The sequence below is a fragment of the Delphinapterus leucas genome, chromosome 11, assembly GCF_059928025.1.
Source record: "Delphinapterus leucas isolate spDelLeu-1000000601 "Yukka" chromosome 11, BTC_Dleu_Yukka2, whole genome shotgun sequence".
Taxonomy (NCBI): domain Eukaryota; kingdom Metazoa; phylum Chordata; class Mammalia; order Artiodactyla; family Monodontidae; genus Delphinapterus; species Delphinapterus leucas.
The window spans coordinates 26,758,844-26,776,584 of NC_143139.1; the positions used below are offsets into that span (position 1 = coordinate 26,758,844).

The window sequence follows — 17,741 nt, forward strand, 5'->3', positions numbered from 1 at the left end:
GTTATTGCATTAATCACTACTTCCTCTCTTGTTAGCCTCTGAGATGGTTTTCCATTATTTGTTATAAGATTCTATTAGGAATAGCATGCATTCAACTTCTCATCTACTTCATTTTCTTCTCAAGAGTGAGATCACTGAGTTAAAGTATGAACATCTTTATGTTTTTTGCTCCATTTTGATGTGCTGTCAAAAAGAGCATATCATGTACTAAAAGTCCAACATTTTCACACATTGACTCTTTCTACAACTTTATAGACACTGTACACATCTTGCAACTCTAAGGCTAGTCAGCATACATGAATGAGAATACTATTATGTGGTCTTAAATTCTTTAGTGTTGAATAATGAGAAAATGCCATAGGCCTTAGGAATGATTGCTGTATACAAGATTAGAGAGAGAAATAATGTGGAATTCAGAATCGTCATTAGGCCAGAAAATCATTTTAATGACAACTTAGCATATTAATAAACCTTATATTTTTAACCATTTATTTGAAGTTAAAATAATAAAAGCAGGAAGGAAGTAAAGCTGTTATTATAGCCTGAAGAATTTTTAACTGGATATCATGGAACCAATCAGATTAATCGTTAATAAATTCTTAAATCAACCCAGCAACATTTTCTAAAAGGTTCTGGTTAAATGAATTACTATAGAAACTGACTAGCCAGCTACACCAAATTGTAGCTTCTAAAAATATTTGCACTATTGACAATATATATTATTTTTCCTAGGCTGAACTATATTGTATAAAACATATTAAACATTATTTGATGCTTTTACTATATAAAATGTTTTCATTAAGCTGAGGAAGGGAAAATATGCCATATATATTCAGTCCTATGTCCTATGCAAGAAATATCTTAAACCCATGGGAAATAATAGGTTTTATGAGTTTAATATGTTATTATTATAAATTTACTTGCTGGTAACAATATATATTCATCACTTTTTTTTTTCCATACGCGGGCCTCTCACTGTTGTGGCCTCTCCCGTTGCGGACGCGCAGGCTCAGCGGCCATGGCTCACAGGCCCAGCTGCTCAGCGACATGTGGGATCTTACCGGACCGGGGCATGAACCCGTGTCCCCTGAATCGGCAGGCGGACTCTCAACCACTGCGCCACCAGGGAAGCCCCAAAAATATTTTAATATATCTTTTTAGGTGATTTTAATTATTCTAATCAGCAGTGTAAGGAACGGCACCACAAACGGAGGAGAGCTTAAACAAGCTTTATTTGGGAGCGCTCCCGGGCGAGGTTCACTGGTCCGAGAGAAAGGGGCCAGAGAAGTTGCGCCCGGGTGCGGGCGCGAACAAAATTTATAGAGGTGGACGCAGGGGAGGCGCTTGCTGTGTGAAGCAGCCCCCTTTTTTGGTAATCTTTCGTGTGTTGTGGCAATGTCAGGTGTTGGTTGCATCAGCCTCAGAGCCGTTGGTTCTGCCCCTCGGGGAGCGGGAAGACCGGGGCCGAGTGGAAAGTTCCGGGTCTGTTTCCTGAGCAGGTGGAAAGTCCCGGGCTGATGCCACTCGTGGGTTCGGCTGCATCAACCACCCTGGCGGGAATTCCGTCTGACTCCCTGGGCCCTTCCCCGGACCTGCTGGCCTTACAAGCAGATATATAGGTTGTTTTCTATTGTGGATCACTGAAGTAATTAAATCAATAAAATGATATTAGTTTGTTTCGGATCCTTTGGTTGAGGAATTGGAAGAGGTATAAATCTCATTTAACTTTTAAAAGTTACATAAACAGAACATAAAATATTATTTACCATATATAAGGAATATTTTCAAATAGATTTCACTTCTGTGAGATGGTAAGCAGAAACCACATCTTCTTCAAGGCAGAATTTCTCAATTTCTGGGAAATCAGTTCTAGGATAGGGCATTGATTTTCAAAATTAGTAGAATTTTTGTGCTAATTTTTTAGTACATTGTACTGATTGATTTCCAATATTACTAAAACCTTGTGGAGGAAAATTCTGGCTATGGCTCTCTCTGCTACCTCAGCCCCTGAAATCCCAGAGTTTCCAGCCATGGCTTGTTGACTTTCTTGTTCTTGACTTTATCCTTATCTAGCATACAAACTCCAGCGTCCTCCCCCATGTGCCTACTAGAGCTTTGATGAACTTGAATCAAAAGGGGCCCTTCTGATATCAGCAAGTTTGCAATCAGGCAGCAGGTAGTATATCTTCATAATATCAGTGGTTATTTTGTAGCCAACATTGTATCTCAATGCCTTCACTACCTAGGCCTATATAATTAATAAAAACTTACAATTTAATCAACAATTTAAATCAGTCTACCAGAATATGTGAAAGGAATCCATGCAGTTCATAGGCCAGAGATGTTATGTCTGTAGTAAAGACCTAAATGCATCATTTGTACAAGTGAATTAGGGACCCAAATGCAACATGGAGGGCGGGGGAGTGCTTCCCCACACCAAGCAATTCTTTGACACCAGCTGGGTGCCCTATGATTCAACTCAATTCTGACACTATCTACCCGGAGATGGCATCAGATTCCACGGGTTGAGGACTGAGTCCTACAAGACTGCCCCACCCCCCACTTCATACGCCAGCTGCAAGCCCGGGTCATTACCTGTGTTTCTGACCCACTGCAATAGATTGGGCTTCCCACTGGCTATAAATCAGAGGTTCCCATGACCCGCTCTTCAGATTCAATTAATTTCCTACTTCCTTGATCACCAGTTTAGTATAAAAGGATGTAACTCAGGAAGAGGCAGACAGAAGAGATGTGGAGGGCAAGGAATGGGGATAGGTGCACAGCTTTTTTTGCCTGCTCTTCTAGAACGACACTCTTCCCCCAGTCTCCGCGTGTTCACCAACCCAGAAGCTCTGTGAACCCTGTCCTTTCGGACTTTAATGGAGGCTTCATTAAAGAAGCATGAGTTTGATTAAATTGTTGGCCGCTGGGTGATTGATTCAACCTTCAGCCTCTCCCCGGAAGGTCAGGGGTTGCAACTGAAAGTTCCAACTCTAATTCTGTGGTTGGTTCTCCTGGCAACCAGCCTCCGCCCTTAGGTGGGGTCCTAAAGTCATTTCATTAACACAACAAGAGACACTTTTGTCATTCTTAGCACTTAAGAAATTCCAAGGGTTTGGGGAGCTAAGGGTCAGGAATCCTGGACGAAGACCAAATATACATTTCTTATAAATCACAATATCGCAACAGGATACACAAGAAATCTGAAACTTGAAAAAGCAAGTTTGAACTCCCTTCTTGAAGTAATAGCCTAAGCAGTTTGCTCCTCGTGAACCTGTGCTTTCCTTGTAGGAGCTTTTTCTCTTGAATGTTCTGGTTCCTGTCCCTCCCTAGCTCTCTCTTTTCCTCGCTCCTTCCCTTTCTCTGAAACCATTACTGAACTAATGTGAAAGAATGGTATTGTTTTGAAATCTGAAAATTTTCTATATTTTAGATCTTAACGATTTTTAAAGCAGCTCATAAATGTATTAACCTTAGTATGTAGTCACCCCTTTAGTAATAGATACACATTCATTAGTGAAAATTGTCTTTACATTTCCATATATTCAAACAGTAAACATGTATTTGTGTTTGTTATATTGCAAAGCCTATGTTCTTAAATATGTACCAAAACCACATTTCTTTCATTAACTCATTTACTCATTCGTCAAAATTTAACAAAATATATTGTGCATCTACTATGTGTCAGGTACTTTTTTTGGCTTTTGGTATAATGTGATGATATTCAAGTAAAACATCACCTCTGTTCTCCCCTTTAAGGGGAAGTAGATAGGCAAATAAGTAATGATATTAATAAATGTTCCTGGTAAATAGAAGAGTTGGAGTGGTGAGGAAATCCTCGCAGAAGAAATGCAAGCACTGGTCATGATAGGTAACTGTAGACCTTAATAGGCAGAAGGTATGTTACCGAGTCCAAGTTCGCTCTGCTTGCCGCACGAAAGATCAGTAAATCAAGAGACGAGGTGTTGAGGCAAGGAATAATGACTTTATTCGAAAAGCCGACAGACCGAGAAGATGGCAGACTAGGATCCCCAAAAAACAATCTTATCGGGGTCTGGATGCCAGTTTCTTTTATGGAACAGAGAGGGGGAGGAGGTGAGGAAGTAAAGTAAAAAGACCATATATCTTGCAAAATAGGAGGGGATGTGTTAATTTCTTCTTTCCTGCAGCCATTCACAGGTGGGCAGGGTCAGATTGTCTTCCTGTAAGCTGAACAAAGGCACTTTACTTTATGTTCAGGCAGAGAGGCAGGGTTCCCTGAGGCAGGCCATTATGCATGATTATAATAACAAAAGCAATGAAAAGCAAAGTTTAAAGTCAAAGAAACAGATCTAACATGGAGTCCGATTTAGCTCTTCCCTGTTACAGTTCCCCACTGTCAATGTCCATTCCATAATCTTGTGGAAAAGGGGCGATGACCATTCTGTTTCTTGCTGCGTCTCGTCACATGGATCTTTCTGGGAATGTCCACCATAGGTGCCAGTTGTTTCGAATGTTGAGATTTGTCTTTAAGGAATTTAGGGCTTTTCTATGTATGGGAAGATGCAAGAGGCTGGGCTCACCGAAATCATTCCTTTGATGTGTGCCTCAGCTATCTGGGGCCTGTATCCTGTATTTTCACATTCTGAGTTTCCTCAGGGCTCACTGTGGGGGGTGGCTGTAGTCTGATGGCTGCTAGATGGCAGGTATTCTTCTCCTTCCCGAGTTTCCTCAGGGCTCACCGGCTCACATTGGAGGGCTGCAATCACTGATGCCATTTCTCAGATCCTCCCCTCTTGGTCAGAAATTTGAGCAATATTTGGGAGACATTTCATGATCAAATTTTGTCCCACAGCGCTGGGAAGTTCATCCCAGATCAGGTGAAAATTCTTGATATGCCACTCCAGGTGCTAATTTTTGGATTAGGCCCTATTGATAATTAAAGATTCTCCAGATCCTCTGTCTAATTATGATCCAGGAGACATTTTCCCTTGTTGCTTCTACCCATACCTAGAATCACACTATAATTATTTTGTTATAAATGGGATCTATTTCCTCAAGATGTTTAGGCATAGAGGTTTTGTTGGAGGCCTGGTTACACACTGGGTACTGTAAGAGACAGCAATCTTATAAAGTAGGATATAAGTAAATGCAGCTGGTAACACTGACGAAGACATAGTGCAGCAGGGAGGCACAAACAATTTGGAAACAAAGAACACACTAAAACAATGATTAGTATAACTAGTTATAATCCAATTGCAAGAATTAGCGACCAAAGGAACCATAACTGATTTAATGAGCCATTTGCAGTTTCACTGTACTGGCCATGTATGCACAGCTTAATCTTTGAGACAAGCATATGCTACTGGCAGGATCAACCAAGTAGAGACAAAAAGATAAATGTTTCATCTTTGTTTACAAAAGCATACTTTATCAACTTGTTGTAGGTCATAGCATAAGAGAAAAGGTTTTTTTCTGAAAAACAAAGAATAAAGCCAGTATATTTTCCAAAGTCATAAAGTTATAAATCATATTTACCAGTTCATTCAGTCACATGTAATTAATTCCTGTTGATCTGGATGAAGTAATCAGGTTTTCCATTAGGTTTGTCATTTGTTACCCAGTCCAGTGATATTATCTAAAGGCTATCAGAAACTAATTGTTAAAAAGCTCCTTTTATGAGTCTTCTTGAAAATCTTCATTTTGTAAAAACATCAGGACAAAACTTAAAGTAGCCTGGTTAAAGATTGGAATACGGACTTTCTTGGTGGCGCAGTGGTTAAGAATCCGCCTGCCAAGGCAGGGGACACGGGTTCGAGCTCTGGTCTGGGAAGATCCCACATGCTGTGGAGCAGCTAAGCTCGTACGCCACAACTACTGAGACTGTGCTGTAGAGCCCACGTGCCACAACTACTAAGCCCACATGCCACAACTACTGAAGCCCGTGCGCCTAGAGCCTGTGCTCCACAACAAGAGAAGCCGCCGCAATGAGAGGCCCGCGCACCGCAATGAAGAGCAGGCCCCGCTCACCCCAACTAGAGAAAGCCCGCTAGTCGCAACGAAGACCCAACACAGCCAAAAATAAACATATAAAATAAATTAATTTTTAAAAAAAGATTGGAATACAATGCAATTAGCAGGAAACTTGGACATTTCTGTGACATATAACATTTTAGAATAACTAGAATTATGATTATAACATATCAGGATATATCGGATGTTAGGGATTCCATATACATTTTGGAATATCTATATTAATGACATCTATCCATGCACTATAACCTAAAGTTCATCTCCAGTCACTTGGCAATATTTTTTAAGTAATTTAACATACCAAATAAACTTCGTTTGACATTCCTCTCCGAGATGTCTCAGAGATGTTCTTTTGAAGTATCCCAGAGTCAGCTGGAGGCTAAAAAGCTTAGTCAGATTTTGATATTTGGGAAGCTTGTTAAAAATATCAAAAAGCTTTTAAAACACAACAGGATCATAGGTCACTGTGAAACAATACTTACTCATTTAACCAAAGTCACAAAATGATTAAAAGAAAACAAATACAGGTCACCTAAGGGGACTGAAACTCATACAATCTGTCATCAAAAGGGAGCACTTATAACAGAGAGAAAGAGATCAAATTCCAGTCTTGTATTAGCTTACTTAACAAAATCCATTTACTTAGTTAACTTCAATTTAAATTTAGTTAATCCTGGGCTTGCCTGGTGGCACAGTGGTTAGGAATCCGCCTGCCAATGCAGGGGACATGGGTTTGAGCCCTGGTCCAGGAAGATCCCACATGCTGCGGAGCAACTAAGCCCGTGCGCCACAACTACTGAGCCTGTGCTCTAGAGCCCGCGAGCCACAACTACTGAGCCCGCATGCCACAACTACTGAAGTTAACACGCCTAGAGCCCGTGCTCCGCAACAAGAGAAGCCACCGCAATGAGAAGCCCGCACACCGCAACGAAGAGTAGCCCCTGCTCACCGCAACTAGAGAAAGCCCGCGCACAGCAATGAAAACCCAACAGAGCCAAAAATAAATTTATAAATAATTAATAAATTTAGTTAATCCTGACCATATATAAAACTTTCTCAGTAAAATGTAATTCCATTCCTCATACCTTAACTGAAAACACACGTTCTACCATACTGAAATGTTTTATTATTTTCAGTAGCTTTAAATATAAATTAGAATCCCTGACTCTTAAAAACCTTAATTTCTAGTGAAAACCAAGAGGCAAGTAATAGTTACCAAAACCTGGAGAGACTATCTTAGATTATTTTTAGAACATAATTATTCTTATAGAGTTTACCTAAAAGCTCTTATCTCGTTATTTACTTTAAAGTTTCATCATATCAAGTTATTTTTCTTGCTGACAAATTTGTAACAGATATAAGATTTCATTTAACTTCTATTAAACCTAGGTGCAGTGAAAGTATTATACTTAATGTTGATGAATCTAAAGACATGTCTACATTAATTAGATCAATAAACTTAAACAATAATATCAGGTATTAATTTAATACTAAATATTTCTCAGTTCACATGAACCTGAAATTCACTTAGCTTAATTTCTCTTGTATTTAGAATTGTTTGATTTGTAAGAGCTTACTTTTCTTTAAGCCAATTAAATAGAGCTCATTTACAAGCTAATCTCAGCAATGTTATCCAAAGACAAAGACACACACAAACACACAAACAGAGAGACCTCATGGTTCTCATTTCAAAATTTCAGCCCTGAGTCAGGTACAGCCATGTAAAACCCATCAGTTTACAAGAGAGTTTGGATTAAAGTTGGGTTTCTGGCAGGTGGAAACCATTCAAGCTCCCTTGTCTAGACGGCTAAATCTTAAAAGACACTTAGGATTTCTACTTATCCTTGACAAGTCAATTTCTAAATTACTTTACCCTCTTTTCAAAATTTGCATTTTAAAAAGATGGCAGAGATGAGGGTTCCTGAGAAGACCAAATAGGACATTTTCATCTCAAAGATACAGGCAAGTTTCTCCTAGGATGACTTTGTTTCCTTCTCTGGGGTTTCCGGGGGCACCATGTGTAGGCTTAAAGCTTGCTCCAGTGGGACCCTGATGTCAGGCTGTTCTGGCGAAAAAGTTACTTGAGCATTTAATTTACAAAGGCGACCTCATCCCAAAACGGGTATTGGACACTCTGGCATATATAAAAAGCTATGTTTCAGGGTGAGGTCCCCTAGTTGGCATTCTAGACGTTTAAGAACGAATGGTTTTGTACTTCTCCAGAAACTCCCGTGACCCAGATAGACTGAGATGTTTTCTGAGCCACCTTCGTGTTTACCACAGAATATGTGGCACCCGTATCTATTAGAAAGTCAACGAACTTGCTCGCCACTGTCAAAATTATCCGGGGCTCCTGAGGGGAAATTAGAATCAGACGCCTCAAGTCTAAGGGAGTACCCTGGCCACTTACAGGATGTCAGCACAAGGGAAATTGCCCTTCTGTGGAAATGGCTACCTGTCCAAATTGGGTGCCCTGTTGGGTCTTAGATGGTGATACTAAACCAGGTCCCTGTGCCTCGGGTGTTAACACAGAAAATTTTATTCGATCCCTATGGGTAGGGGAAACAGGAGGCAGTGAAAGGAGTGAATATGTTGGTGGCATGGGGGCAGTTGGAACAACTGCTGGTGCAGCCTGCTTGGCCAGTGGAGAAGTTGTATGAGCCAGAGGAGAGTTTAGGTTTTGGAGTACCATGTCCCCACTCTCATTTTCTCCCTCTTCCCCTTGTAGAACAGGTTCCCCTTTGAGTTTCCTTTTAGATCGCTGCACCATAAGGTGGCAGTCCTCTGACTCCTTTTCCTCCTGATGCAATAGCATAAATGCTTCTACATATGGAATCTCATTTCTTTTCCCTGTTCTTTTGCAAAACACTTCTACTGCGAGATCGTATAATAATTGAGTGAGCCATTCAGGGGCCATAGCTCTTCTGATCCTAACATATATTGGGTCCACACCCTATTACAATAGTATGTATGTCTTTCTTAGTCATAGGCTCATGGCTGTGTTTTACCCAGTTATCTAATATATGCCCCAAAGGGCTCTCCTTTGGGATAGATGGAGTATTTCCCATTTTTATATGTTTGATAACACCAAAACACAAAAGACGCAAGTTCCAACACAAAAGGCACAAACAAATTCCAACATTGATGCACACAAAACCAAAACCAAACCCAACAAACTGGTTCCCAAAATCATCCAATGACAATTCCTCTCTCCAACAGGGCACCCCAACCAAACAGATTGGCTTGTCCCATAAAGGAAAAGCCCAAATTGAGGGGTGTAATATATTCCCGGTGTGCACGCCAGAGCGACTTACCCTCCAAAATCGAGCCTGTCAACTCATAGAAGTTTGTCTGTTCCTTGCTTCATCTGCCAAACGCTGGGGTAACCAGTGCTGTTTCAGGGAGTTTTGAAGGAAAGATCCTCAGGACAAATGGTCCCGGCAGCTGCTAGGACCTTGCCCCAATATTCTCTGACCAGGGCCGGCTAGCCACGAGCAGCAAGGCTCCTGGCTGGCTAAGCCAAATTTGTTACTGAGTCCAAGCTCGCTCTGCTTGCTCTGCTCACTACACAACAGGCCAATAAATTGGGAGACGAGGTGTTGAGGCAAGGAATAACGACCTTATTCGGAAAGCTGGCAGACCAAGAAGATGGCAGACTAGGGTCCCCAAAAAACCGTCTTACTGGGGACTGGGTGCCAGTTTCTTTTATAGAACAGAGAGGGGGAGGAGGTGAGGCAGTAAAGTAAAAAGGCCATTTATCTTGCAAAATTTCTTCTTTTCTGTAGCCATTCACAGGTGGGCAGGGTCAGATTGTCTCCCTGTGAGCTGAACTAAGGCACTTTAATTTAACAGAGGCGCAGGGTTCCCTGGTTATGTATGATTATAATTACAAAAGCAATGAAAATCAAAGGTTAAAGTCAAAGAAACAGATCCAACATGGAGTCCGATATAGCTCTTCCCTGTTACAGGTGGGGGTGCAGGTGTGGGTAATGAGAAAAGCCTTATAGGAAAGGAAGTCAGCTTGCACAAAGGCCATGAGCTTGGTGCTAGAAACTGCAGCAGGACTTGGGAGTGATGGAAAATGACACTGGAAAGGCAGGCAGGGACTTGAAAACAGAGGGCCAGGTTAGTGAGAGCAGACTTTATTCCAAGGGCACAGGTAACAGTTTTAAGAAGAGGAGCAGATTTTTAGTATATAAGATCACCCTGACAGCGAGATGGAGAATGGATTAGATGTAGGTAATGTTACCCGAAAAATTGGGTTCACCTCTTGGTGGGTGTCCAGCCAAAAGACACAATCAAGCCAAAGAATGGGAGAAGGAGGATTTATTACTTGCCACAAGTAAGGAAAACACCGGGGATCTTTCCCAGAGCAGTGTCTCCCCAAACAGCAAAATTGGGGAAGTTTTAACAACAAGCATATTCATGAAGGGGCTTGGTTGAGTCCAAGGAGTTGATTGAAGTCAGGAGGGTCAGAAAAGGTCAACATCATCGTCCCTTAGGTTCCAGCTGATCTGGTGGTTAAGTACTTCAGGCTAATCTTTACCAATGAAGCAAAACTGGGAGTTTTTTACAACTGAAATATTATGTTTGCTATTGTTACTTCTCTTGCCTGATAACAGGCAATGTTTCTGCATTCTTTTGTTCCCTTAAGATTACTGAGAACTGTTCAAGGCCAGGCTTAGATCATAAAATGGCTTAGGGCATGGCTTCCCTGGTGGCGCAGTGGTTGAGAGTCCGCCTGCCGATGCAGGGCACACGGGTTCGTGCCCCGGTCCGGGAGGATCCCAGATGCCACGGAGCGGCTGGGCCCGTAAGCCATGACCGCTGAGCCTGCGCGTCCAGAGCCTGTGCTCCGCAACGGGAGAGGCCACAGCAGTGAGAGGCCCGCGTACCGCAAAAAAAAAAAAAAAAAAAATGGCTTAGGGCAAAAATGGCTTCTCTTAATTCAAGAAAGCCATGCCTGGTTTTCTTTCTCCTGGAAGCCCCTGCCTCTAACTGCTTACAGTAACACCTGACGTAAAGAAGCAACTATAGAGTCTAATGAAATGTGAAATGAGAGGTGGTGGAGACTCAGAATCAAAACTGTGAGGAATATGAATGTTTACAAGTGTTTGAAATCAAAGAAGTTCAGCTCTACGCAAAAGCCAGCGTGTCCTGTGTACATACATCCTGCTCTAACTGCCTGTGCTTCTTCATCCTCCCGTGGTTTGTCTGTGGAAGGAGCTCGGTGAATGCTAATTGAGCTGACTTCCTGAACTAACAGCCTCAGTGGTTTTTTGCCTAAAGTGTGTTTTTTCCTATAGAGGCTTCTCCATTTTTGTGTGTTCCACTTCCCCATATACTTTCTTTTTCCACAGGATTCAATTCTTGAAATAGTAGAAGTGAACAGCATTCTGTTGAAACTTGTAATCGTTTAGGGTTGTATTTGCTTTTAACATAGCTTCTACAGAGTTTTCCCCGGCAGAGGAAGGCTTGAGCATTTTCTCATGCTACAGCATGTTGCCCTTAGTTTGGAATCTGCTAAAACAAAAGTTAATTCAAAAATACTAATTACCAACCACATGTTTAAAAATACATTTTTCTGTCTTGCCCCAGTGTAATATGCAATCAAAAATTTGTTAAAAAAAATTTTGTTCAAATTTCCAAATTTTAGTGAATCAGGTATGCTGCAAGAGTATTTTTCTCTTCTTCTGGGTTAGCTCTGATTCATTTTACAGTGGAAATTTGCAACACCCTTAAATTTTGTTTCAATTCTTTCAGTGTTTCTTCAAGTAGCAATTCCATTTTTACAGGAAGTCTTTTACTATAGAATGATCTTGGGTTGGAATGTGCGAAGAATGTCATCTGAGAGTTATATCTCTTCTTTAGATTCTGTCCATCTCTGTAATGACAGATACCTAATTGAAAACTGCGAAATACAGGAATTTATCTCATTTTTTTTCAAATAGCTCCATATTTGCTTTGTTTAGATAAATATCAAATATCCTCCAGTTTAGAGGAGTGTTTTGATTTTCATCCAGATAACTAGTTTCATATAAAAATATTTTGGAATTTTAAGATTTTTTTCCCTTCCTTGTTTTCTTTTGCAAAGGTTTTAAGCTAGATGTCTCATATATACCAGTTTTACTATCGTGTGCATAAATGCACAAAAATTATAAAGAGTTTTCTGATCCCTTGTCTCCACTGGGTAGAATTAGCCGCTTCGTCCTCTACTCCTCACTACAGACAGTACAGTCACAGTTTGTCTTAAAATCAGATTTCTCTATGAGTCTGTAAGCTTTTGGGCAGAAACCTTGCCTCTTTTAATCCCCAGGATCTTACACTGTACCTGGCACATAGTAGGCCCTCAGTTTGTTGGATAATTGGTAATTAGTCCAAATTTTCTACAGTATCTCAAAATATACAGCTTTCATATTCATCTCTATATGTAGTTCTTCCGATATACAGAATTATAGTGCATTTCAGATGTAGTTTAAAGTAGGTGATGTAATAAAATCTATATATAAAAATTGCGTTCGGAAAATTTTCGAATGAGTTAGTCATTTCTCTTACTATTTAACATAGGCAGCATATGTATCATTTGAAGTTTCTTTGTTTGGTTATTTTAATATATTATGCCTAAAAATCAAGGCAATTATAAGAAAATATTCACTTTTCTTTGGCCACGCCCCACGGCTCGTGGGACCTTAGTTCCCCGACCGGGATCAAACCTGTGCCCCCTGCAGTTGGAAGCATGGAGTCCTAACCCTTGGACTGGCGGAGAATTCCCCTGAAAATATTCACTTTAGAGGGCAAAATTTATGAACCCATGTAATACAGACCAAAATGTTGCATATAAATATATAGGCTTTCCTTACATATTACTTTCTCTTAATCTTTTTTTTATAAATTTATTTATTAATTATTTATTTATTTTTGGCTGTTTGGGTCTTCATTGTTGTGCGTGGGCTTTCTCTAGTTGCGGCGAGTGGAGGCTACTCTTCGTTGCGGTGCACGGGTTTCTCATTGTGGTGGCTTCTCTTGTTGGGTAGCACAGACTCTAGGCGTGCAGGCTTCAGTAGCTGTGGCTCGTGGGCTCTAGAGCACAGGCTCAGTAGTTGTGGTGCACGGGCTGTAGGCGTGCAGGCTTCAATAGTTGTGGCACACGGGTTTAGTTGCTCCGCGGCAAGTGGGACCTTCCCAGACCAGGGCTCGAACCCGTGTCCCCTGAATTGGCAGGTTGATTCTTAACCAGTGCGCCACCAGGGAAGCCCTCTTATTCCTTTTTAAGCATATATGATTATATATGCATCTGAAAAGGAATAAGAGAAAGTAATAAGTATGCTTATAGTTTTTAAGTATATTTTTCAATAGATAATGATTGTTCAAAAGTCAAAAGGGTATACAAAAAGAAAGTAGTTCTCTCTGCCAAAACTGTGCCCAGCCAAACTTGGATATCCTTTCAGAAACACTCTGTACATATACAAGCAAATATATATAAACTTATGCATATATAGTCACATATATGTATTTATATATGTATTAACAGTAACACTGGCACAGCCACAAACATCATTATGCATGCTATTTTTTTGTCACTTAATATATCCTGGCTTTTTTTCCCTTTTTATATTAATATTCATCTTTTTGTTTATTTTTAACTAGACGTTTGGAGGAGAAAGAAGATATACTTGAACCCTTTAAGAAAGCTTGAAATGTCTTTATGTGCAGAATTGACATATATCTTGTCAAACAATAAAATGACAGCTACAAGAATGTTTCACCATCTAGACCAGAGCTATTCAATAGAAAGATGATATGAGCCACATATGTAATTTTAAATAATCTAGTAGCCATATGAGAAAAAGTAAAAAGAAACAGATAAACTTAATTTTAATAATACATTTTATTTAACACAATATGTCCATAATGTTATGATTGCAACATGCAATCAATAGAAGCAATTATTAATGAGATTTTGCATCTGTTCTTCTTAGTCTTTGAAATTCAGTGTGCATTTTGCACTGACACCACATCTCAATCTGAACTAGCCATATTGCAAGTGCCCAATAGCCAGATTTGGCTGGTAGCTACTGTATTGGACAGTGCAGCTCTAGACCTTCTCACTTACCAATGGTTTTAACTGGATATAATTTCTGCATAGAAATCTAATCATTAGCATCTAATTTTAAAATAAGATTTAAGGCGACACATGTTTAGGTTTTCTTTTAAAACGAAACATCGGACCAAATGTTTGCTATTACAAATTGATTCTGCTTCGTCTGTCTCTGGTAGCAATATTCTTTTAAACATTATAGATACATATTAAATGTTTGTATACCTTTCTCTATACATCTCCTTTATTTGTTTACTAGGTCTCCTTGCCAGTATAAGAATTTAATTCCTATTGTTCAGATATCCTAGGAAACCATATTTCTTAAATATTCTTAAAATAATAAAACAACTTAATGATTTTTTTAAATTGGTGTAATCAAGCTTGTAAAACGTCTATGTTATTTATTCAAAGCAGGGAGAGCCTGGAAAATGTTTACAATGCATCCTGCCAATTTTAAATGGCAGAGTTTAATGACACCGTATATAGACTGAAAACACATCAGACTCTTCCAAGGTGGGTTCTGTGTGTTTTCCCATTTCCAAGATAAAAGAAAAGATAAAGACAATACTAAGTAAACCATTCTATGGTACAGATTGCAGCCACTCAATAAATAATGCAATGATTAATGTAACATTTAATGACCACGGTTCTATCAGCATCTTTATTTTGTTTTATTTTTGGGTTTGTCTTCTACTCCCTCCTCTGTCAGGTATACTATCCAGAACTTGCATTTTCTTAAAAGATTTCATATTCAAAACCTGAGCACTGTAAGCACAATAAACTATGATAAAATGATGGAATTATTTAATTACTGAGGGATCAACATGAAAACCAACACTGCAGCAGTAATGTGCTTATTAAATTAGATTATATTTTCAATCCATGTTGACTCTTTTAATATAACTATGTCATATAACTCTTTTAGTATAACTATGCTTTGAAGTCTTTTAAGTTTTATTAAAATTTTAATAAACCCATGGAAATTAAAATTTTTAAATTAAGATCCTCAAGGAAAAAAAACTACAATCTTTCTCTAATATATCCATTAAGTGAAAGAAAATATACTTATTTGATGTTCTTAATTGTTACATATTTAGGGCAAAAGTGATCACATTATGCTTGTGTCCACTAGAGTCCACCCATGTGGTGAAGAGAGAGGCCTCCAGAAGGGGCCTGAGTCTGGAGGGATGATGAGGAGGCACAGGTGGGCTGAGACACACAGGAGGCACAGGACGTTGCAGGCAATAACTACCTTCCTCCCTTGACCCTGCCCAAATGATACTTCTGGCTCACTAAAAAGTATCGAAAGGCAGGTAGAAAACTCGAAAGAGTCAGGCGCCTAGATCATAGCTTCTGATTCAGACTCACTGAAGTGACCAATCTCTGCCACCAAAAGACAAACTAGTCCGAACACTGAATTTTAAAATTGCATGTTATCTCACCACCTTCTACCTGTTCATGCCCCCACCCTCAAGTCAGAGAACAGCCTTTATTCCACCAAACTGCAGTCAATTACTTACCTACAGCACTTAACCCTTAGTTTCTTTGGTATCCTTTGTGCCAGGGAGTAAGGTGGTACAACCGTCTGCCGTTGGCATGGCCCTGCCTTCAGATCCCAAAGCCTCCCCATGCAAAGAAGAGGTTTAGTACTCTGTTGTGATGGGCAGCTGGGGCCTCTCCCTCATTGTATTCCAGGGGAAATGGCCATCAGCTATGCTATACTCCTCACACTATTTAATCCAACTTGCTGGCACTAGTCTATTGAATTCTACTGTTTGTCCTCCCTATAACTACATAACGACCTCTATTATAAAAATGCTCTGATTATAAGCATTCCCTGGGATGTTATATTCAAACTGCAGCTTTCAAAGGGACGTCTTTTATCTACAAGGAATACTAAGAAAAACATAATTTAAAAAGCCATAGTAGGGGCTTCCCTGGTGGCACAGTGGCTGAGAGTCCACCTGCCGATGCAGGGGACACAGGTTCGTGCAACGGTCCGGGAAGATCCCACATGCCGCGGAGCGGCTAGGCCCATGAGCCATGGCCGCTGAGCCTGCGCGTCCAGAGCCTGTGCTCCGCAACGGGAGAGGCCACAACAGTGAGAGGCCCGCGTACCGCAAAAAAAAAAAAAAAAAAAAGCCACAATAGAAACCTGGGGAAGCCAATCTTTAGGTTAACACCTGTAGGCTCTCTTCTGCATTTATAAGGACATGTGGATAGCTATAGTGAAGGAATACTGAAAGAGCTCTCTCAACTCTGAGTCTCTCTGATTCAACGAATACAAATTATTCTCTCCATGACTGGGACTGGAGTTCATTGTGTACAATCCATGTTTCTAAATACACTTGTAAGTAGATATATTAAAGTATCTCAGCACCATATAGTATAGTTCCCATTAAGAAAAAGTAAAATTCCCATTATCTAATAAACAGAGCAAACTTTTTTTTGGACAATTTAAAGTGTCTATGTGTTATAAACTGACTATACAAGTCGGGAAAGAGCAGAGTTCCAGAATTCACGCTGAATTCTTGCAGTGTGCTAATACTTTGCTTTCCTTCCCCAAACCGATGAGGTTCAATTTCTAAAAGTATACCTATATCATTACACTGGATATGGGGGCCACTGATTTCATTGAGAAATGCTTCTCTGGTACCCATCAACATGGCAGCCAACCAGACTCTTCTGAGGCATATTAACAGTTTGGGGGTGGCCTTTGTACACGCTAAACCTGGCTTCAGTGGCTCTCCTGGGCTGTTAGCGAGTTGGGCAGGGTCTGAAGAAGCAGCCGAGTTCTGGCTGGGAGCATGGTGCCAATGATGAGTAATTCTGATGCTCACAGAAAGCCTATGCTTGCTACTTCCTATTCCTTGGTTTTCAATTATGTAGTGAAAATGTAGTTCCTTACACTTATACCTAGACTACTTAAAGTGACCTAGGCGTTGAACCTATGCAGCTAATCAACCAGAAAGATTCACAGTGCACTGTACTCATTACACAACAATGAAGCATCCTTCCACCCTCTTGTTTTCTTCTTGCACAGCTGTGTGTCGCTTCTTCCACACATCCTTCTCTTTAGTCATCTGTTGATGCTTGTTTGACTTTCTTGGCTGTTTCCCAGTGTATTATGCCTGAAAGGTATGAGAGGAAAAAAAAAAGCACGACTCAAAATGGTTGACTTTATTGCTTTCTATTGTTTACTAAAAAAGTAAAGTCATAAAGATGTCATATAACCATTAATTTCATTGTCACCTCTCAGCCAAAAAAAAAGTCATTGATATACTCTCCATATCACAAATTTAAAGTTTTTGTGAACTGTATATGTAAAAGCCAAGTTTGTTTTGGCTATGCTCATTACTGGACTCTGGAGATTTTCTCCCTCCCTTCCTTCCTCCCTCCCTCCCTTCCTTCCTTATGGTTTTTTTTTTGTGTGGTTTTTTGGTGTATACATTATTTTTATGTCAGTTTAGTGTGCCCAGTTCACAAATCAAGTCTCCTTTTTGGGGACTGCTTCTTGAGCTGGGCCTGTCAATGTGACCGCAGTTGTCAGTGAATGTTCTCGAGAGTTGGACTAGATTAGATTGTTACTCTTAAAATAATTATTTAAAAGAAACTAATATAACTTCAAATA

At 40.0% G+C, this 17,741-nt stretch overlaps 1 protein-coding gene across 1 annotated transcript in view; it reads left to right on the forward strand.

Annotated features, from left to right (window-relative positions):
- Positions 1–17,741, forward strand: part of BICD1 (BICD cargo adaptor 1) — a 195,782-nt gene that overhangs the window by 165,026 nt on the left and 13,015 nt on the right. The gene's annotated exons all lie outside the window — the stretch shown is intronic.